Raw genomic sequence first — 24,931 nt, 5'->3', positions numbered from 1 at the left:
CATCCCTGGGGTGACAACAAGCAGTCCACTTCCTATTTGTTTCTCAGGCATCAAATACTTTTGCTAGCTAACAAGGTAGGGTGACTCCTCTAGGGTGATTTCGTTTCTGCACATTCTGTAACTCTCAGGGGTGTTAGTGAGGTACAAGAAAAGAAGAAATTGAGATGCTCAAGGAACAGAACCAGAGGGGACACTGCTCCCTGTAGCATGGTTTTCATCTAGACATTAAGCAGTTATTTGTTGGGGCCATTGGCTGTGATTTGTGTGTTTGAATAATGTTGAAATGCTGTGAGTGACTTTTTGTTAATAAAGGCATAGAAGCAAACAAATCAAACTTTTCAGATTGGATCACACACACACACACATACACAAACACTTAAAAACAAAATGATTCAGAACAGTTCAAAATAACAGGGTGATCAAAAGTATACCAGACAAATGCTATCAAAAGGAAAGCAAACGTATGCATCTTAGTATCAGTAAGGTTGAAAACCAGCCAAAGATAAATGCCACAGTGAAGGGCAGTTTATAATACTATGGGGTGCACATCACACTAAATATATTAGGAATGCTTATGAACCAAATGAAATAACAACAACCATAAAAGAGAAAAAGAAGGTACAAGCAGAAATAGAAACACACTAGAGGTAGACAACTGTAATGCACCTACCTAGGCTATGATGGATACAACAGTTAAAAATTAAGTAAAGACATAGAAATGCTAAATAACCTAATAATAACATTCATCTAAGAGTAATCTAAATCTTCCATTCATTTTCTACGTATTAGTCAAATATATCTATAAAAAACTCATCAACTAGATGATTATCCTGAGATATATTTCGTACAATAAAGACAGGATGAATACTTGGCTTTGTTGTTCTCTTATGCACCAGTTTTCAAAATTTTGGTTGTTTGCTGAGCATCTTCCAATAGTAGTCCCCCATGGTTGTGTTTCTGTATCATTACAAATTCACGATTTTAAATATATTTTCAGTGTTTCAATCCATTACAGATATTATTCATATTAATGGTTAAATTGTCCCATCTTAATCCAATGGGAACATTGTGTTTTTTCTTTTTCTCTTTTTTTTTTCTTTTTTTTTTTTGAGACAGAGTCTCACTCTGGACCCCAAGCTGCAGTGCAGTAGAACAATCTTGGCTCACTGCAACCTCTGCCTTCCAGGTTTAAGTGATTCTTCTGCCTCAGCCTCCCATGTAGCTGGGTTTACACGTATGCACCATGCTTGGCTAATTTTTGTATTTTTAATAGAGATGGGATTTCACCATGTTGGTCAGGCTTGTCTTGAGCTCTTGACCTCAGGTGATCTGTCCACCTTGGCCTCCCAAAGCGTTGGGATTACAGGCGTGAGCCACTACAGCCAGCCAGGAACATTTTCATGATGATTCCTGACTCCTTTGACATGACAACAATAATATTTAATAGCTCCTTTAATTTCTAATGTGCAGGATGTCTCAGGCTTATTTTATTCACTTCTTGCTCTAGACCTGAAATCAGTCATTTCTCCAAGGAGAGCTGGTTCCTTTGGAAATGGTATTTAGAAATAATAATAACCTGGGTTCTAGGAGTGCTCATTGTTTCTAGGAGTTTTTAGTAGTTAAAGTAATATATATATTGAAAATAAATCATATGTTCATAATGTGATTTCCAACTCAGATTTACCTTTTCAATTGTGACAGTCTCACTTTGTCACCCAGGCTGGAGTGCAATGGCGCAATCTAGGCTCACTGCAACCTCCAATTCCCGGGTTCAAAACATTCTCCTGCCTTAGCCACCTGAGTAGCTGGGATTACAGGCACCCACCATCATGCCCAGCTAATTTTTGTATTTTTGTGGAGATGGGGTTGCACCATGTTGGTCAGGCTGGTCTTGAACTCCTGACCTCAGGTGATCCACCGGCCTCAACTTCCCAAAGTGCTGGGATTACAGGCATGAGCCACTGCGCCTGGCTGAATTGTGCATTTGTATTTGCTCTTTCCCGCAACTAAAATACCATTTTCCAGCATCACCGTAATTACTCATTTAATATACATGCAACATTCTCTCTCCCTCTCTCTCTCTCTATATATATACACCAATACTAGCTCCAAGACATGATTACCGAAAACAGCTTATAATTGATTTTTCTTGGTCTTTAGGGTGTACCCACTAGTCCTGTATAGTCAAATTAATGTGTTTTTAAGGTATTTGAAACAATTCCTCTTTTGTGTGGTTACACTTCCAACTTGATATACTATTGTGTTTCTTTGTTTCATTTTGCTTTCAGTTTTTAGAGATGGCTTTTAAAATTTTTACTGTTTATAATTATGTAACATATTTACACTGTTTTAAAGTCTATAAAACAAGGTACATATATATTTAATATTTTTTCATATGTTTGTATGTCTTGATTTTTAATATATTTTCTGGAAGCTTAGCCTTGATCTTTGTTCTCCAGGATTCTCAATTATTCTATGAACTTCTGAACATCTTTTAAAAAAACTCTTTCTCTATTTACTGTGTGAATTGCTTCTGATGCTTGCAACTGGGGGAATGACTGTTGAGTGGGCAGCTAATTCAGTTTGCAGACTGATTTATGCTTCCCTGCAACTGGCTTTGCATGAACAAAATTTCAATAAGTGACAGATTTGAGAGTTACTAAAGTTTCTACTGCACCTTTCCCATTCTCCTACCTTCTCCTATATTCATGTAACTGAGGGAAACACACACACATGATTTGCCACAAAATAGAAACACAAATGTTGCAGGACAACATTTGATCACCACCTCTAAGATATGAAAGAGGCTGGAATAAATTTTAAGTAGCTAGCTCAGTTGACATCTCATAGAATTCCTGCCCTACCCTATTACATACAGTTTTACATACATTTCAAGAGTTCCATTACACTCTCTGAGGCCAGTACGTGGTTCTGCTCCAAAGGAAGGTTGAGAAGAAGTTTAAGCTTATTGGGAGCCTCGCTTATTGTGTTGTGGCCACCAATGTGCGCTCAGAGACTGCTTTCCTTTATCAGATTTCAAAAGACACAGTGCAATAGCACTGTTCCTCCTGGCAGGTGCCAGTGACCTCCAGCCTAAGTGGAGCATCAGTTCCACTCTTTGAGTCCAGTGTAAGTCTGAATTCAGAGTGTCATCACATAGAAGCTGTGAGAGAGCACACTTTCCCTTGTTTATACTTGGAAACACATGGCACCCTGAAAAAAAGTGGGAGTTTTGAAAACTATGAGTTGGATCTGAAGATGAAATATAAAAGTGTCATATTGAAATAGCAATACTTGTTCCTTTCCAAAGCTAAGAGTCCTTCTACAATCTTCTAGACATTTCTGATCATAGTGTATTTTCTACTTGTCTTTGGCAGCAGAAACAACTTTTAATCACTATTCAAAGTAGTCTAGCACTTTCTACACAACTTTAGTTCTTATAGAAAATGGCAGTGCCTTGGCTGTAGTTCCAATGTCTTGTGGTACATTTTCCGAGAAACATTCATAGATATGCATCCAGAATATTCCTAACTCAAATGAATTCGTTAACTTCTACGGAGTTCACCCTATATAAGAATTCATACAGCCCACGAGCACATCAAAACACTTCAGTCACAATACTGTTTTCCATGCATGTGTCCTAACAATCTTCTTTTCAATGTCCCCCTAGAAAATGTTTTGGAAGCAAAAATAGCAAACATATACTGAGGGATCACTAGGGGCCCGGTATCTTTTTACGGCTTTGTTATATATGATTCTACAGCACCATCTTGGTTAATCACTACAGCAACCTTGTGACATCTGTATACTATTTTGCTTTTTTTTTTTTTTTTCTTGAGATGGAGTCTTGCCCTGTCACCCAGGCTGGAGGGCAGTGGCATGATCTCGGCTCACTGCAACCTCTGCCTCCTGGGTTCAAGTGATTCTCCTGCCTCAGCCTCCTGAGTAGCTAGGATTACAGGTGCACAGCACCACACCTGGCTAATTTTTATATTTTTAATAGAGACAGGCTTTCTTCATATTGGTCAGGCTGGTCTCGAACTGCTGACCTCAGGTGATTCCCCCTGCCTAGGCCTCCCAAAGTGCTGGAATTACAGGCATCAGCCACTGTGCCCAGCCCTACTGCGCTATTTTGTAGGTGAACAAACTAAGGCACAGAAATATTAAGTACTTTACCGGAGATTGCATAGCTAGAGAATGAAGGAGCCAAGGATCAAACCCAGACACAATGACCTTGAGCCTGTTCTTCAGTACACTTGGTGCCTTCCTAATGGAAAATGCTAGCAGAGAAGTTTCTCAATCATTTACATGCTTTTATGACACATCCTAAGGTTAGTGGAGCTACAAATTGTCTTTTGAATAGAAGTTTTATCTGTCTTTGTCACAGGCATGAAATATTTTCCTTTAAATCAAATAAACCAATAAAACTAAATTGCATAGCCCAATTAAAATGTACTTTCTACTTGCTAGGAACAAATTTAATAGTCCTACTTATACAGAAAAAGAGCCATTATTTGAAATCTATCTTCTTTTTTGTACTTGCAAACTGATTAAAATTTTGTTACTCATTTATCTAATGAGAATTTAATGGGTTACCCACTCTTTTTATCTAGGCTCATAAACGAGAAATCCAAAATCAAGTGGAAAGTTGCAGACGTATATATTCATGAGACTGTTTGAGAACACAACAACATTCAAGTAGCAGCAGATACATTTTGAAATTTTTTATTATATAGTTAATGTTGTGTTTGTGGTGTGTGCATATGGTTGTACGCTTGTGTCTGTGTGTGTAACATAAGAGATACTATTCTTCCCAATTATTGCACCTTTGGGAAAATGCCCAAATTCATTGATCCCCATAGTTTTTAAAGGGTTCGTGGAATTATATGCACACATATTTAGCACACAGTATTTTTCAGAGCTGAAAGAGCCTGGAATTCGGTAAGAACTCAGGCCAAAGTTTAGTTCTGTACTTAATAGCTATGTAACTTTGCACAAATTATTAAACCTTGCTAAGCCTGTTTCTTAACCTGAAAAATGGAAATGCTACTCATCTTGTAAGGAGATTGCTAAGATTAAGTGAAATAATGTTTAAGGAATACACAGCTTCTGGTACTTTAGATGTCAGTTCCAATTCTCTCTTCCCCTCCATCTTGTATTCTTTCCTCTCTTAGCAAAGGGGTGGTGAGCCATGGGGAGGTAGAGGTAGAGGTGTCTTCTGCTTAGGAGAAGCCTTTACTGGAAGGACTCAGCAAACGCTGGTGGGATCAGAGAAGAGGAAGGGAGCAGCCTTCTTAGGTTCAAAGTTTTAAGGAAGAGAGAAACAAAAGGACCTAAAATTCCTTTCCACTTATCTAACCCATCCTACCAGGACAGAAAAGTAGTTAGGGATTTTGGTGGAGACATAATTGACAAGCATTTGGCCCTGTTGGGTCATGTGCCCTTTCACACATGGGTGGCTGTGAAAGAAAGATGAGGTTCTTGGGATTGTAGCGGGGGAACCACTTGGGGAGGAGGCTGTTGCTCTTTGCTTCTGTGATGTGAAACTACACTCAGGCTAGTGGATGGATGCCTCTGCACCATGGGACTGCATTGCAGAATCCCTGAGATACCCTAGGCAATGAGGGAGCTGAGCTACTGTCACAGCTGACACCTGCTGTTGACCCCAAGACTTGCTCTCTTCGCCTGGCAGTGCCTGACTCCAGCTGTCAAAGGGATGCCGGCTGAGCCACCAGAGCTAACTGTGCTTCCTAAGCTGAAGGCAAGCCATTGGCAACTGCATTTCCCCACATCTTATTCCTCACAGTGCATCTCAGTGTCCTTATTGTGCCTCAGCTTCCTGATTTTAGCAGAGAGAGAGCTCTTTGGACAGGCCAGCTCTGGATATTATTTTACAAGTCATTGCTATAATTTCAGCTTAGAGCCTATTCTTCCCAGATCCTTACATGGCCACTTCCTTCTTATTCCTCAGAGAGGTCCTCCCTGTAAACGTCAAAGAAGTAGAGCCTTCACTTTCAGGTCATCATCTAATGTATTACCTGTTTGACTTCCCTTCTTGCACGTATTACTATCCAAAATGTCTTGTTTACTTATCATGTCTTCCCTTACCTGAAGTCAAGCTCTTGAAAACAAGAACTTTTCATGTATAATTTAGGGGTTGGCAAACTACTGTCAGTGGCCCAAATCTGGCCTACTGCCTGTTTTTGTAAATAAAGTTTTATTAAAACACATCCACACCCACTTATTGACATATTTACTGTGGCAGTGTTTGTACTACAATAGCAGAGTTGAGTGGCTGAGACAGATACTGTCTAGCCAAAAAAGCCTAAAATATTTATTCTTTGGCCTTTTATAGAAAAAAAAAAATTGCCAACCTATTCTCCCTTGATGGGCTTTAGATACTGTTGCATTGAAAGGTTATGATAATATGAGTAGCTAAAGAATCGTAACAGATAATATTGACATTTATCCTTAAAGTTTTCCACTGTTTTTTGTTGCTGGTGGTGGTGGTAGCATGTTTGGTAGGAGTCAGGACTGAATTTCCTGCCATATTTTCAGAGCCACGTTAAACAAATGGATTTGATCCAGAAAAATATCAGTCTCTTAAATATACTTTTAAAAATAAAGTTCATTTTAAAAGACAATGAAAATTCATTACTGAAAATGTAGAATAGGTGGGAAAAACACAGTCACAGAAACACCTGTGGCTGTTTTTTCCCAGGCATGCCCTCTTAAAAAAAAATTAAAATATAAAATTAAAAAAAGAAAATAAAATGTAGTACAGGAAAAAATTAACTCTATCCCATTTTTCAGGGACAGATGATAACATTAAATACTCTCCTTTTGGATCTTTATTCCAAATTTAAGAAATTTTTCAAAGTTTTGTTCATATTAGTATTAAAATATTTCTATTTTGCTTTTTAATTTAATATAAAGAATATTTTCTTTTACATTAGTAAGGAGTAATTGGTGGCAAGTTACAGAAGCAAAGACTAAGTAAAAAAGAAAATTGATTGAAAAGTTTTAGGGTAGCAAACAGAACCAAAGGAAGTTTAAGGCCAGGTGCAGTGGCTCATGCCTGTAATCCCAACACTTGGTGAGGCTGAGGTGGGTGGATCATAGGGTCAGGAGTTCAAGACCAGTCTGGCCAACACAGTGAAACCCTGTCTCTACCAAAACTACAAAAATTAGCTGGGCGTGGTGGTGTGCACCTGTAGTGCCGGCTACTTGGGAGGCTGAGGTAGGAGAATCACTTGAACCCAGGAGGCAGAGGTTGCAGTGAGCCGAGACCATACCATTGCATTCCAGCCCGGGCGACAAGAGTGAGACTCTATCTCAAAAAAAAAGGAGGCTTAAGTACAAAACAGGTTCTTCAGGGGGCCAATAGATCAGCTAAAGTTGCTTCTAGACTTGTATCACTCTGATCAATATTCAAATGTCTGGCAAAGAGAGTCTGACTGGCCCATCAGGAGTCCTGTTGCCTCCTTTGGCCAGGGGCTACTGGGGCATCTTGACTGACAGTTCGCCAAGGAGGAATTCAACAGAAGAAGGAAGTGTGCCTCCAAGATACTGAGGTGATATTACTAGTGGAAGCAGAGGAGGCAGTCCAGATAAAGACAGATGTCCACTGGCTTTGTTTCATGCTGCTATAACAGAATACTTGAGACTGCATAATTTATAAGGAACAAAAATTTCTTCCCTCACAATTCTGAGGCCAGGAAGTCCAAGAACAAGGAACTAGCATACGGTGTGGGCATTCTTTCTGAGTCCTCACATGGTGGAAGGGCAAGGGAGGGGCAGACTCTGTGTCCTCACAAAAGGGCAGAAGAGAGAGAATCAAACCTCATAAGCCCTTTTAATAACAGCATTAATTCATTCATAAGGGAAGGGCCCTCACGACCTATACACTTCCCAAAAGGTCCCACTTCCCAACACAGTCACATTGGGGATCAAGTTTCCAACACATGACTTTTGAGGGACACATTTAAACCACAGCATTCCCTATGACATGTTATTACAGACTTTTCATAAATTGGTTTAGACTATTTTCAAAATTGGTGTCAGAGCCAATAATTTAACAGGATGGAAAGAATTTTCCTTTGCCTCTGATCCCACACACGTCTATGATTACTCATCTCTCTGACATTTTGCCATCTCTGAGCATTACAGCTTATTCCACGTGTTCCCTCTTTGCCTCTGTTTGGTCCTGTGGATCTTTTATTAAGACACACAGAGATTTGGTGCTTGTTGTATGAATTGGGGTCATCAGCCCTGGGTGCCTTAGGACTGCAGGAGAATTCCACAGCATCTTACAGTATGGGTTAAGGAAAATGTTGTCTGTGAGAAGAGGAACCTTCCAGAGCTAAGGTCAGAAAAAGAAGAAAATGCAGGAAATCTTGTCCTTCTGTTTTCTCCATGAAGGGACATAATAATACCAGGCGCTGTGCTGATAACATGTACAGCATGGGTTTGCATTCCAGGAGAGGGCCCCAAGTCTTCTGGTGCTCTGCCTTTTAATAAGGCTTTATACAGAATGGATTTGGCTTGTCAGCTATTTACATGGTACTGGCTGCCCAGCAATGTGAGAAGCCAGCAGTGCTCTGGGAAGCTGAGCTTGGACACACTCCTCCTATTAAGAGTAGGGAGCCCTGGTCTCAACTAGCTTGTCTTCCAGTCAACCCACAGTGAGTGTGTCAGGTGGCTTGGCACATTTTTCTTAGGTCCAGGAACCAACTTTCTGCAGTGGAAAGGAAAGAAGAGAAGTTCAGAGCAAAACTTGCCCCTCAAAATGGAAACCAACCTACTTATATAAGTTTGTGGTTTTTTTACTTAGAAATTGGAATGTGCTGGCTTGTAGCATTTTTTTTGTCTCACTTACTGTGAGACCTCAGACAAGTGACCCAGGAGCTTGCTTGTTCTTCACCTCTCTTTCTCTTACCTCCCCTCTACAGTGTTCAATCTATAATAGAAGTAGTTGGACTTCATACTTCTTAGATGTCTTCTTGCTCTTAACTCCTGTAAATCTATATTTATAGAATTAATTATAAATATTATTTGGTGAACCAAAAAATGCCTTCATTGGCTAAGTTCTCTTTAATGATGTAATATTAAAAATTTCTTTGTAAATTTTTCCATCAATCTAGTCTCATAATGGCTTATGTAAGTGCCTCAATATATCTACAGATAGGTATTTTCTAAGCGGCCACTATAGATGGTTTATAGTTTACTCATCTTTCACTCACGGTTGCAAAGCAGACCCTAGAAAAGGGTACACCTCACACCATTTCACAATATGCTGGAAAGCGTGAGAAACTAGTAATCAGGAAATAGAGGCAGTTTTATCTGCATTTGCAAGGTAGCCATGTAGCCTCAGGAGAGTTAATCGTTTGGTGCCTCTCTCTCAGACATCGTCTCTTAGGTGTTCCTCAAGCATTCTGCTCCTCCTCTTAAAATCTGGGAAAGTGGCCAGGCATAATGGCTCACGCCTGTAATCCCAGCACTTTGGGAGGCCGAGGCAGGCAGATCACTTTAGATCAGGAGTTTGAGACCAGCCTAGCCACCATAGTGAAACCCCATCTCTACTAAAAATACAAAAATTAGCCAGGTATGGTGGTGAGCACCTGTAATCCCAGCTACTCGGGAGGCTGAGGCAGGAGAATAACTTGAATCCAGGAGGCAGAGGTTGCGGTGAGCTAAGATTGCACCACTACACTCCAACCTGGATGACAGAGTGAGACTCTGTCTCAAAACAAACAAACAAACAAATCTGGGAAACTAAGAACATTTCTCTCATCTACCTTGTTTTCTCCATCCCTTCCTGGTCCAGATATGGCCAAGCAGTAATGTGTTTACCATGTCCATGTGGGCATGTGGACAGCATGGGCTCAGTTTCCCCTCTTGCTCATACTCTTTCCTAGGGTCCTTTTAGAATCATGTATTTCCTAGACCAAGTATTTTTTGTGTGTGTACTTTTACTTGTCTTTTGATCATTCTTCACAAATGGCAAGAGACAATTTTCTCTCCCTTTCTTTTTAAAATAATTAAGCATGATCTCTTGCTATTGTTCCTCCTTCCTCATATTATTTTAAAGAATTGACTTGATAGAACTAAAAGTAAGTAATTATTCTTGATTTCCAAATATCTTTATATGCTACTTTTTATAGGGAAAAAAAGAATATTAGTTGATAAAATAATTAACTTGCTATCTTCCCACAATATTTTTTCGTTTTTAATAACTATCAATTATTTGACTTAACTGTCAACTTTGGTGGCATAAATATTAATCCCCAGTCATAGACGGTTGGGTTTCTTCCTCTGTGCACATAGTTATCCCTGAATGAATTTCATTTTACAAAATATTGATAATGCTGAAAATTTGTTTTTTTATAAATGTGTATGACTTTGGAATACTTTGAATTATAAAACAAACTAAAAATATGATGATTGAGAACATTCAACATCTTTAATTCTTTTTTCTTTTATTTTAATCACCTATTTTGAGAATTAATTCTAATTAATTTTCATTGTGACTTAAATTTGCAAAAACAACAGCTAAATGGGTTTAGCATTTATCTTTTTTATGTTTCCTAGACTTGGAATTGGAATTTTGCCAAATAAATATTTTTAAATACCCTACCTTTGCATTCCTTCTAATAATCACAAACGTGAAATCACTGAATTCTCACAACTAATAAACTAACCTAAAGTATCACCTGAACCAATTTGGATGTTGCATTTACTTTTAGACACAGTCCCTTATTGAGATCAGATTCAAATCTTGGTTAAGACACTTATTAGTAGTTTGAGTTGGTAATGTATTCACCTCCCTGAGCCTCATTCTCCTTGTGTATACAATAAGGATGGTAACATTGGCTTCAAAGGATTAAGGTGAAGTATAAATGCATATGTATTTGAAGTATCCAGCAATCAATAATGACAACTATTACTAATTGTTAGACATTTTAAGGCAGTTAAATAAAAAGTCTGACTCTTATCAAAATATATCTCTATCATTTCTATCCTTTGAACGGTCATTGAGCAGCAGTTTTGGGTAAAAGTACTTCAAGAGTGCTCAGAAATTTAGATCAATTCAAAATGTACCAAGTACAAAATGCCAAGTTCTTTGCAAAAAGATGAGATATGAGAACTAGGTAAGAAACAATTATATATACAAGGAATTATGTGAATATAATAGAGTGGAGGGGTGCTGTAATGCATACAACTAAAATACGTGTTCAGAAATAATTTGAATAACAAGTTACCATTAATTGAGACATATTTCTTGTGAAACAGAGTAGTAGCTTCTCACTACCCACACCCCTTGACCTTCAGTCCTCAACAATTCATAATCAACAGATTCTTCCTGAACTGCTGAAGATGGAAAAACAATTTTTAGAAAAATCAGCACAGCTTTATTTTTTAATTAATGTAATACATAGTAGTCATTAATTATAATAAAACTATAATAAAGTTAAGAATGATGATGAATTTTCAAAAATGCTAAGTTTGAGTTGGTTTTCTATTATTAGCAGGGTTGGATAAAATTGGGCAATATTTCATTGATTGTCATGTAATGCAAATGGCTGAATCTTTTCTTAGTTTTCTGTTTGTAACTATATGAAGTTGATACAAGGGAAAAATCTTTCAAAATAAAAAGCCTATAGTCAAAAGGAAAATTATAAAACATAACAGAGAAAGTTAAAACTTTAACAGACTAAAATTCCTGGATTAATGCAAATGACAAAACGCCAATATTTTCATCTAATGAAATAGACAAGTAACCAGAACTACTAATTCCATAATATAAACTGGCCATGATAACTTAGGTAATATAAAAAGTCAATCATGGCCTGTCGCGGTGGCTCACGCCTGTAATCCCAGCACTTTAGGAGGCCAAGGTGAGTGGATCATGAGGTCAGGAGTTTGAGACCAGCCTGGCCAACATGGTGAAACCTCATCTCTACTAAAAATACAAAAATTAGCCAGTTGCAGTGGTGGGTGCCTATAATCCCAGCTACTTAGGAGGCTGAGGTGGAAGAATTGCTTCAACCCAGGAGGCGGGGGTTGCAGTGAGCCGAGATCATGCCATTGCACTCCAGCCTAAGTGACAGAGCATGACTCCGTCTCAAAAAAAAAAGTCAATCATTTTCTTGCTGTTTTCTTAACTATAATTTACTTAGGACAGGGAAAGTGACCTGAGGTCTAACTTCCACTGTCTTTGTCAGTTCATTCTGTACAACAAAACAGCACAGACTATTTTGCAGAGATTAACACATATGTGTAATCCACCATATTTAATCAAAACTTCCACAAAATTCCTTTTAAAATTAAATAGTTTGAAGTGTTTTGCTATTAAATAAAATTCATAAATAATTTGTATACAAAGACTTGGAGAAATAAAATCAATGCACTCATTTAAAAATCTGTAATAGATGTATCTAATCTTTATTAACATCTTGATAGTATTATTAAAATCTAATGATTTAATAATTTGTTAGGTTATGTGTATTGGGTGTTTGACCTCTAGGTTCAAAAACCAGCAGCTTTCTTTATTAATATTAAGTTGTTTTTCTACATCTCTACATCTCAACTACAGAGGGAACATAACAATAGTGCTACCACACAGAGGAGTAAATGATATAATACCTGTAAATCATTTGCACAGTTCTTGGGACATATAAATTGCTCAGTAAATGTTACTGTTTTTATTCTCATTGTACTTAAATACAAATTGAAAAATTTAGCCTCTACTACATAATTTGAACATAAAACCATATGTTATACTTACTTGTTTCTTAAACATTTTTGAATACTGAGAAGCAATTACTCTATTATAACTTTTGAGGAAGCAATTGACTTAGACTCAACACAATGTCTTTTTACCTAAAGTTTGAGAGTCTAAAAGCATATCATTCTAGCTATATGTTTTGAAAACCTCAGGCTGTGATCCAGGTAGAAAATCTTCCTTTTAGTTTTTTTAACTGCTGATACTTTGTGTTTAATCTAATAACAGTGACCTTATACTTAATGATCTAGATTTCCAATCTATGAAAAGGAATTTAAAAGAAAAATTACATCATTGAAGAAGCCACTATCAAATTCAAAACTCACTACAATGCTCAAGCACTGCAGGGAATAAAATTATTATTTTCAAACTCAGTGCAAAGACTTGGAATTGATTTGTAAAAAAGGACTTGCAAAAGTAAGTTTTACATTAGAGTTGAATGATGAGAGTACTACATACAATATGATTTAGTTGTGCCAGAAGACAATATGATTACATTTAAGCAAGTTACATCAGAGAAAAACTTAGTTGTTTTCATATTACCTTATAAAGTCAAAATATAAATTCAATTTGTCAATTTAAAGAACTACAATTTCCCTATTTCTTTTTTTTTTTTTTTTTTTTTTGAGACAGGGTTATGCTCTGTAGCCCAGGCTGGAGTGCAGTGTCACGATCACCACTCACAGCAGCCTTGACCTCCCAAGCTAAAGCAATCCTCCCACCTCAGCCTCCTGAGTAGCTGGGACCACAGGTGCACACCACCATGCCTGGCTAATTTATTTTTATTTTTGGTAGAAACAGGGTCTCCCTATGTTGCCCAGACTGGTCTCGAACTCCTGGGCTCAAGTAATCCTCCCAGAATGCTGGGATTACTGGCATGAGCCATGGTGCCTGTCCCTCTATTTCCTTTTAAAGTTTATTGTGTATTCAAACAGTTTAGAAAAAATGTATAAAGATTAGAGTGTAAAGAAAAACTAGTTTTTAATTTTTGACATGACAAGTGAATATTAAAGCATGGATCACCCATTTCCTATCTGTAGGATAGGAAACCAGTGGTAGGCTGAACTCTGAACAGAGCTCTGTATGTGGTCAAGGACAATCATCATCTTACACATTAGGTCAAATTTGCTATGCAGATTTGGCAGTGATCTGGGACATGTAACTTCTGGGGTGATGGAAATGTTCATTATCTTGATTATGATAATCGTTTTATGAAAATACAGATATAGATATATATGAATGGATAGCCATATATTCATGGATATATACGTGTGTGTCAAAATGTATCATATTGTCCCCTTTACATGTGTATCATTTGTTGAACATGAATTAAACATTAATTAAGTTTCTTTAAGAAACCTCTTATTGATATTGGGAAGAAATAGTCAAACAACCTAATAGAGAAATATGCACTTTATATAAAAATAAATAATTGCACTTCAGCCTGGGTGACAAGAGTGAAACTCCATTTCAAATAAATAAATAAATAAATAAATAAATAAATAAGGATTTTGAACATATGAAGAAATAATTAACTTTACACATAAGAGAAGCAAAAATTAAGCCTCAGCTAACTACATACGAGTGACAAAAACCCCGTAGTTTGGCGACTTCCAATGAATGACAAGGAAGGATGAGAGTTAGAAACCACTCTTCTACGTTGCTAACAGCAATGAAAAAATAAATGATAAATCCCTATGGAGGGCAGTTGGGCAATATCTACCAAAATTTCTGCAAACATGACAAATGCATTTAATTTTAACCTGGTGTTCGTTCTCTGGGAAATTCATTCTACAAATTGTGATACTTGTAATAAATGACATATGCAGCATTGTATGGGGCTGTATTCAGGTTGCAGAGGTATATGAGAAGATTATCCATAAACCCCACTTTTTAAAAGGAAGTAATTTGGTCTTAACTGCAAAAGCCACTAGTTTGTATTAGAGAGAATGTTTCATAAGATTAATTTTTAAAATAAAGTTGATTTCTACACCTTGAACACTAGATTAATCTTATAAATTCAGCCCATAAGCTTCCACGATGATAGAATTCAAGTGATTCTCCTTCAGGGTTTGGATTTAAAAAGAGAAACCAACTTACCCCCAAGAACAAATATCGCTTTTCAGCCTGTCTTGCTTTTTAAAGTGATTCCTTCCTAAAAAATCTCTGTTGAATGGAAGCTCAACCAGATGCTTGACAGTTTTTCCTCCATTCAGCTCGGGTTCCTTGATGACCTCATTTGCTTTTCATTCACATTGCTGGACTGCTGGGAGGACAGTGTGAAGCTTCTGTTCATCTGAAATTTAAATCAAATCCTTTCCATTTTTAGTGTGAAATCCAAAGCATCAATGATCACTAACAATCAAGGCAGAGAGTTAAAAGTTGTCTAATAGGGTTCATGGGTGCAGCAAAGCACCATGGCACGTGTATACCTACGTAACAAACCTGCACGTTCTGCACATGTATCCCCGAACTTAAAGTATAATCATAACTGTGATAGTAAGTACAGCACTTAAATGAGCTCTGTGAGTCTTTCTGGTGAATTATTGGACCTAGGGGGGTCGTGGAAATCCACAAATTTGTAGCCACCCAGCTAGCCAGAAGTGAAGGTAGCCCTGGAGATCCCTGAACTTGCAGTTGGTGCCTGAAGTAGGGGAAGCCCTATGGGAGACTGTGCCTTCAGACTTTGCAGTTTGGAAAACTCGTTGTGCTGTCCTTCCTGTAGCACAGCCGGCCTTGTCTCTGCCGATCAGAAGCTTGGCACAGTAATCTCAGCTTGTGTCACGCAGCAAATGACCTGAAACTTGTGCCATATCTCTGAAATGCTCCCTTTATCTTCCCACTGGCCAATTCCTTCAAAAAGCATCTTGAAAAATATTGTAATTTTTTCATTAAAAATATTGGTTTCTCAGCAAATAATATCAAGTGCCCCTTTCAAGTCATACCATTAGTAAAAGAAATAATAAAGGAGCAATAAATGCTAAGTGCTAGCATTTGCTCATAGCTTTTTTGTGATACCTCAGTTTTATGAACCAAGTACAGTTATGATCTTTCTTTTCGCAGACGAGGAAAAGGAGGTTGAGGTTATGTAACTTGTCCAAAGTCATACATCCAGAAAGGAGGAAAACCAACATATAAACCTCACTTTTCTTACTCCATCACTTGAACTTGTAAGCTGTATACTCTCAGAACATAGTGTTTCCAATTGTGCTGACAGGTAGATGTATTATTGGAATGAGTAGCACTCTTAATTTTGGTTTTCCAAGAAGTGGATCCTGAGAGACCTTGGATGCAAATAAATGCTAGGAAAGGAGCAGAAAAATGAAACAGGATAGTAAGACAGCCTGTAAAGAGTGAATTAATTAGCCCATTAACGCCATCGGTAACTGAACTCGATGCTGCTTGGGAACTCTCAAAGTCTGAGTAGAAGTTGTGCCTCTGAGAAATCTATAATGGCCTTGTCCAATCCTTTGGGGTCTTTTAAACACCAATCAGTCTGATGTAAGACTGTTCCCTTTCCAGCCTATCCTGGGCAGCATGGTCTCTAGTTGCAATGGAATTCCCCAGACAGTGGACAAAGGCCTTTCCTACACTGTATTGGCTAGGCCTGTGAGGCTGTGGGTGGACACTGACAAGTTCCTAGGTCACTATCGATCCAGGAACTGTCTATCTGTAATGTCTACTACAGTAGCCACATGTGGTTATTTGAATTTAACTTAATTAAAATTAAATAAAATTAAAATTTGTATCCCCAGTCATATTATTCACATTTCAAATGCTCAATAACCATGGGGTAGGAGCTACAAAACTGACTAATGCAGATATAGAACGCTTCCATCAAAACAGAGAGTTCTGCTGTTCAGTGCTAGTTTATGCTATGTAGGATCATTTTTGGAACGTTCCTTCAAGAAAACAGTTTGGAAAAAAAAAATCCAAACTATAATTGTTCATACTCTTTGAATGAATATTCCTGATCGCTAAAGGAAATAATCCTTGAACTACCTACGAGCCGCCTATGAAAAACGGGGATCGGCATAGCATTGTTTTCAATAACTCACATACACACACACAGAAACAATTGAAACACCCAGCATTTAAAAGGGATGTCTAATTAATTCATACGTCTGCAAATTGAAATGCTATCACTGAAAATTACTTTTTTATTTCTTTTTTTGAGACGGAGTTTCACTCTTGTCACCCAGGCTGTAGTGCAATGGTGCGATCTTGGCTCATGGCAACCTCCGCCTCACAGGTTCAAGTGGATCTCCTACCTCAGCTTCCCCAGTAGCTGGGATTACAGGCAGCCATTGCCACACCTGGCTAAGTTTTGTATTTTTAGTAGAGACAGGGTTTCACCATGTTGGCCAGGGCTGGTCACAAACTCCTGACCTTAAGTGATCTGCCCGCCTCAGCCTCCCAAAGAGCTAGGATTACAGGTGTGAGCCTCTGTGCCTGGCCTAAAAATTACATTTTAGAAAGTTGAATAATGTGTGAAAAAATTTTTATATCAGGCAAAATGACAGAAGTATGAAATAAATATAAATTAAAAAATAAACTGTGTATTATCTTAACCATTAAAATATATGTTATAAGATTTAAATATTTTTCCTTATATGTTTTCCATATTTTCTATCATGATAATGTTATTTCTATTATAATTAAAAATATGTTAAAAAAAATATGTTGTACCCATGCACACAATTTTTAGGTCTTTGAAATCTTTATTTTCTTATTTAAGTCATTAATAGCACTGTTGAGCAGAACATGACTAAAGGCTAAACTGAGGGGCAAGACACTGAGAATCTTCCCCCAGGTGAAACGTAGCTGCCTCAGAACTTTTCAGGTGTAAGTATTCAACCAATTTTAACTCTTCCTCACTGTCTTAGCACCCAACCCATATTTCTTCATCTTGACTACAAGATGTTAATAAGAGTTCTGTAAGCAGGTCTGAATATGTTTGCTCATTCAATTTATTCAACAAATATTTATTGAGGAACCACTCTGTCCCAAGCTAAACAGGAAAGGTCCAAGGACTGTGCATAGAAGAGGCAAAGAGGCTGGGCGTAGTGGCTCATGCCTATAATCCCAGTACTTTGGGAGGCTGAGACAGGTGGATCACCTGAGGTCAGGAGTTCGAGATCAGCCTGGACAACATGGTGAAACCCATCTCTACAAAAAAGTACAAAAATTAGCTGGGTGTGGTGGCAGGTGCCTGTAATCCCAGCTACTCGGGAGGCTGAGGCAGGAGAATCGCTTGAACCCAGGAGGCAGAGGTTTCGGTGAGCTGAGATTACACCATTGCACTCCAGCCTGGGAGACAGAGCAAGACTCTGTTTCAAAAAAAAAAAAAAGAAAAAAAAAAAAAAGAGGAAGAAGAGGCGAACAAACCTAGCCTTACCTTTAAGGACAGCAGACCACCACGTTCTGGGCATGAATTGAACAGCACAACCAAGTCTCCCTGCCCAGCAGTTACTGCTGGGCTTCCCAACCTGCCGAACATTCACATTATATACTTTGGATTGTGATGTAGACCCTCTAGGTGCAAAGAGTTCCAACGTAATACCGTTCTCCTGATAGGCTCGAAGTAATAGCTTCAATGTTTAGCAACTCTTAAGAGCATTCTGTGCAAATAAATCTATGTTATTTTCTTTAACCATTTTATCATCAGACCTGTTCTGCACCACAAATTATATTACATAAGATATAATACTGTACATCAAATTTGCTGTAAAACATCTTATAATATTTGTTTGAGCAGGTAATTGTTTTATGAATTATGACTAGAGAAAGATAATTTCTCCAGCTGTGAAAATTACCTGTATGTCAGAGTCTGTAGTTATCTGTTTGACAGCCATTAAAACTGGTTGCTGTGGTGAGGTTTGCTGACTCTCTTTTGCTTTGAGCTTCCTTCCCCTCCTAGCTCCTCCCTATGCAGTTCATTTACTCATTATGAATTGATGACTTCCTTCGTGCCACTAAGCACTAAAAATACAAAGTTGGATAGGAAACAACCCTTGCTCTCAAATAACACAAAGTCTAATGGGGGAAAACACAGGTCTGTAATCAATTTTATTCCTAGGTGACAAATGTCATAATGGAAGCATAACATGATGTTATGGTGCACCTAATTCATGTTTAGTCGCCTCCAGTTTCTCTTAATACCTTATGACTTACCTCACTGTTTAAGAAAGTGTCAGCACACAGGTATAAATCTCAGTCCAATAGCTCAGGAGCACAAGACATGAATCTTCCACTGTTCCATGGGAATTTATATTCCCATGAATACTAAGTTCATGGCTCTGAGCCCCACTTCCACCAGGGTAAGGAGAAAGATAAGCAACCTCAGTCCTTCCTGGGGATCTCCCGCTCTTACTTCCTAGGGCTGTGCCATGAAGTCTACGACATGGACGCTGCTAAGGCATTGGGAATTAATGGGTGCTCTAGTGGGGAACCTTGCCTTTGGTCATCGGACATGTAGTTTTCTATCAAAATACCCACTGTCCCTGTCGACACAGTCCTCAGGACCAGAGGCTCACTACTACATCTGGGCCATGCTTGGGCACAAGAAATTGGTCAAGGCCTCCGGGGCTCCCTTTTGTGCAAACTCACAGCACAGCATTGCTTTCTTGGGCATTGCTGTCTTCTCGGCAGTGCTACCAAGAAGGCAGGCCAAGGTCCTTCTCTCTCAAACGACTTTCTCTCCAGTCTAGGCCTCCTGTCTTTATGTTTCACCAGAACACACTCTCTAAACCTGGGAAGCAGCTAAATTTCCCTTAAGGCTCAAGCTTTTGTTTATAAAAACCAGAAACACCTGTAATAATTTATTGTTTCCATACTGCCCTGTTCCTTCCCAATGGCAAGGAGCCCAGAGCCCACTTGGGAGAGAGGTGGCAGTGAGGAAGAAGGAATGTGGGCTCGGGAATGATCCCAGACACACATAGAAATCCCTCTGCCCAGTACTGTCTGCTTACAGCTCCCACATGCTGGCTTCCATCAGGGCCCACGTTGAATCCATTGCATGCAGTTCAAGAGAAGACTCAACAAGGAGGAACACACATGAAAACATCTTTCCTTGTTTCTGGACGTCTGTTTTCCTTTCTGCCTTGCTTAACACCCGCGGCTCCCAGCCCTGACCACACATTGGAATCACAGAGGAGAGCTTTAAAAAAATACCTATGATCCACCCTCTTGAAATGCTCATGGAATTGGACTGATATGAAAGCTGGATATCAGCTTTTTTTAAGCTCCCCTGGAGATTAACTTGCAACCAGAAGTATGAATCAAACCATTCCTGTGTCCATCCGTTTCCGGTTCTCCCAAATTCCATTTTGTTAGCCCAGCCATGCATTTTTTGAACTTTCAGGTTCATCATGGCATGCAGAAAAAAACAATTTTTAATGCACAGTGTGTTAAACAAGTGAGGCTGCTTGAAGCCTCTGGACACGTCGAAGAAGCTCTAGCTGCAGCAAAGAGAACAATCAAGTTATCACAACCCGTCAACAGACTGGAAGTCACCAATGTGCTGAGACGCTGGAGTTGTTGAACTCTTTGTTAAGATATCCATCTGGCTTTGTATATACAACATGTATATCATATTATAATGCTCAGCACAGGGAATACAAGGATGGAAACACGCAATTGTCATCATGCATGGGCTTCTGGTTTATATTAAGATGAAAATACCTTATAGGCTGGTATCCTTAAGTATAACTAGTTTTACTTGCTTTGCTAGACCTGATTTTTTTTACAAAGGGTATCCTTATTCAACTAGCTGTGTGTCCTTGGGCAAGTCACTTGGCTTTTCTGAAATTTCTTGTTCCCATTTAGGAAATGAGAGGATTTTACCAGATGTGGAAGATCCACATAGGTCTCCGTGTCTGCTGATGATGCAGCAGGAAATCAGAGGACATTGAATGATTCCTTCGATTTTTCTTTTCTTTTCTTTTTTTCTTTTTCTTTTTTTTTTTTTTTAGATGGAGCTTTGCTTTTGTTGCACAGGCTAGAGTGTGGTTGCACAATCTTGGCTCGCTGCAACCTCTGCCTACCAGGTTCAAGCGATTCTCCTGCTTCAGCCTCCCAAGTAGCTGGGACTATAGGCACATGCCACCATGCCCGGCTAATGTTTGTATTTCTGGTAGAGATGAGGTTTCACCATGTTGGCCAGGCTGGCCTTGAACCCTTGGCCTCAAGCAATCCACCCACCTTGGCCTCCCAAAGTGCTGGGATTACAGGCATGATGGCTCATGCCTAGCAAGATTCCTCTGAATTTTTGAACTATCAAAAGCAGATCACTAAAGCAGAGACTTGAGCAGCTGCTTGCACACCCCTATGTTCATATCAGCATTATTCAAAATAGTCAAAAGATTGAAAAAGCCCAAATGGACGAGTTAATGTGTGCAGCACGCCAACATGGCACATGTATACATATGTAACAAAACTGTACGTTGTGCACATGTACCCTAGAGCTTAAAGTATAATTAAAAAAAAAAAAAAAAGAAAAAGCCCAATATCCACTGTCAAGTGAATGAATAAACAAAATGTGGTATGTACATCAAATGGAATATTATTCAGCCTTAAAAATGAAGGCTATTCTCACACAAGCTACAACATGAATGAACCTTGAAAATATTACACTGAGAGAAATAATCCAGATATAAAAGAACAAATATTGTATGATTCCACTTACATGGCATACCTAAAATAGTCAAATTAATGCAGATAGAAAGCAAAATAATGGTTACCAGGTACTAGGGCTGCAGGGTGAATATGGGAGTTATTGTTCCATGAGTACAGAGTTTCATTTTGGGGATGATGAAAAAGTTCTGGAAATGGATAATAGTGATGATTGCACAATAATGTGAATATACTTATTGCCACTGAATTGTACCCTCACAAAGGGTTAAGATGGTAAATTTTACATTATGTATATTTTTGCACAATTTATTTAAATGTAAAAAGATCAGGTTACTGTATTTATTGTACATCCTTAGCTTTATGAAAAATCCTTGTAAACACAATATTACTACATTAATTTCAGTGATGTAAACAATTTTTTTTTTTTTTTTGAGACGGAGTTTCACTCTTGTTACCCAGGCTGGAGTGCAATGGTGCGATCTTGGCTCACTGCAACCTCCGCCTCGTGGGTTCAAGTGATTCTCCTGCCTCAGCCTCCTGAATAGCTGGGATTACAGGCGCCCACCACGATACTCAGCTAATTTTTTTATTTTTAGTAGAGACGGGGTTTCACCATGTTGGCCAGGCTGGTCTTCAACTCCTGACCTCAGGTGATCCACCCACCTCGGCCTCCCAAAGTGCTGGGATTACAGGAGTGAGCCACCGTGCCCAGTCCCTCATAATTATTTTTTAAGGTGTTATACAAATTTATCAAAGGTATAATTTGTGCATAGTGACATTTGGGGATGATTTGCAAACTTTGACCTATAGGACTCTGTACATTGGAAATAAATCATAATAAATCTTTCAATTGTTCCTCAAACTTGGCTGATCATAAGAATCAATGGTAATGATTAGAAATACTATGGGAACTCACTCCACCCACCTGAATCAGAATCTTCTAAGAAAGGACTTAGAAATCAATATTTTCATGAAGTACACCCATTGGTCTTATATTAGGTAAGTTGGAAAATACATTTTTAAAAATAAAATTCTGAATTCTGAGTTCAACAGAGAGAAACACAGGAGATCAGCAGCAACTTCTGCACCCTTCAATACCACCTCAAGCTCCAATCTGCCCATCAGGCCCTCCAGAAAGGTAGAATGACAGCTTCACTAATGCCCTTTCCTGGGAAAACTGGTGCTATCCTGAATTACTGCAGATACTTCTGCAACAGTGGATAGAAAACTGTACCAGGAAGAGAACAACTGGATGAGATAACTCAACAAGTGATCAGATCAATTAGATAAGAAGGGTGATGTGATCAGAAGACAATGGAGCCAGGATTAAGCCAACAGCAGGCTGACCGCTCAATTTCCTTAGGCATCTCTCCTTCGCACTTTACCAGGAACAAGTGCCCAGGCAAGCATTTTTCAAGCTGCCAAATGCCAAGGAGTCTGAAATGACAAGTTAGTTTTTGGCCTGGTTATAGAAATACTGGCTTTTCTCATATCTTAAGCTTTTTGGATAACCTAATATATGAATAAATTTTTTTCCTCTTCTTTCAACTACTCTCACCTTTATCTTGGTGTGCCACATTTGTTCCCAAATGTAATCAAAGAATGGTAGAAGTGAGTAGGCAACAGTTAAGATTGAAATGTAAGGATTTTTAAAAATAAGTTTACCTTGGAACAATCTAAAGAGGAAAGCTATATGTTCTTATAATCCTTATGGTCTTTATTTCTAATATGCCTGTCTTACTGAAACTGATCCAGTCATCCCATAGATAATTTTTCTTAATAAACATAGAAATTAACCCTTCTGGTTTTAAAGCTTGAAACTCACCAGATCCAGACAATGAAATACCAGCCTCTCATTCATTGTAATTGCTCCCTTATCCCTTCCACATTCCTGTTTTCCCATACATAGTTAACATTTCTCCCCCACTATATAAACCTCTAATTTTAGTTGATCAGGAAGATGGATTTGAGACTGAGCTCCCATCTCCTGGACTGCAGCACCTGATTAAAGCCTTCTTCCTTGGCAATACTTGTTGTCTCAGTCATTGGCTTTCCGTGCAGCAAATAGCAGGACCTAGACTAAACCCCTTGTGTTTCGGTAATATTATTTTTTACTTGTTATCATTCACATAACCTTTTCCTTTCCTCCTTACCTTCTTCCCCATGCGCATTCACTCTCTTGCTCAGTACTGCTCTCTGTCTCTGTCTGTCTTTCTTTATCGCTCTCTCTCTAACACACACACACATACACAACACACACATACACACAAATTCAAACACACAGATTCATACTGAATAATGGACTATTGCCTACCAATTAGTATGAATTTTACCTTTTGGGCCAACTCTAAAAAGAGTGCTTCAGGCTGGGCGCGGTGGCTCACCCCTGAATCCCAGCACTTTGGGAGGCCTAGTCGGGCAGATCATGAGGTCAGGAGATCGAGACCATCCTGGCTAACACAGTGAAACCCCGTCTCTACTAAAAATACAAAAAATTAGCTGGGCATGGTGGCACGCACCTGTAGTCCCAGCTATTCAGGAGGCTAAGACAGGAGAATCACTTGAACCCAGGAGGTGGAGGTTGCAGTGAGCTGAGATCACACCACTGCACTCCAGCCTGGGTGACAGAGGGAGACTCCATCTCAAAATAATAATAATAATAATAACAATAACAATAATAATAATAATAAATAGAGTGCTTTTGTAACAACAAAAGTTTGAATATTCTGGCCTGTCCTCACATGAACCTAGGGCCGGCAGAAGCATGAGCATTTGTCACTCATGAGAAACACAGGGTCCCATGCCTTTTTTTGTCTCCACACCTCCCATCTGTGCTTTTGATACGGGAGGCGGGCAGGGAAGTGCTGCGTAGAGAAGAGTGGGGTCCCTGGCTCCACCCTCGGGCCTGTACCCATGGACATAAGTGAGGATGGACACTCCTATTTTCATGCCAAAATATTGAATTTTCCAAGAGCACCCTGGCCCACCACACCCCCATCCTGTGCCTATAAAAAACCCTGAGACCCTAGTGGGCAAGACACAAGTAGCTGGATGTCAAGAGGAACACACTGGCAGAACACACTGACAGACTCTGGCAGGCCATCGATAGCAGTACGATGTGGACCACGTGGAATTTGGGGATGGCTGGGGACGGTTGGAGGAGAGTTGGGCCACTGAGAGGCCTGACTCCAGGGGAAGACCACCTTCCCATCCCATCCCATCCCCCTTGTAGATCCCATTCATCTGCTGAGAGCTACTTCCACCATTCAATAAAACTGTGCATTCATTCTCCAAGCCCATATGTGATTCAATTTTTCTGGTACATTAAGGCAAGAACCCTGTGATACAGAAAGCCTTCTGTCCTTGTGATAAGGCAGAGGATCTAATTGAGCTGATTAACACATGACACCTGCGGACAGCTAAGCTGAAAGAGTGCACTGTGACACACTCCCACTAGAGCTTCAGGAGCTGTAAACACTCAACCCTAGGTGCTGCCATGGGGTCGGAGCCCAC

Source organism: Theropithecus gelada, chromosome 4, assembly GCF_003255815.1.
Source record: "Theropithecus gelada isolate Dixy chromosome 4, Tgel_1.0, whole genome shotgun sequence".
NCBI classification, from domain to species: Eukaryota; Metazoa; Chordata; class Mammalia; order Primates; family Cercopithecidae; genus Theropithecus; species Theropithecus gelada.
This window is presented reverse-complemented; position numbering follows the sequence as displayed.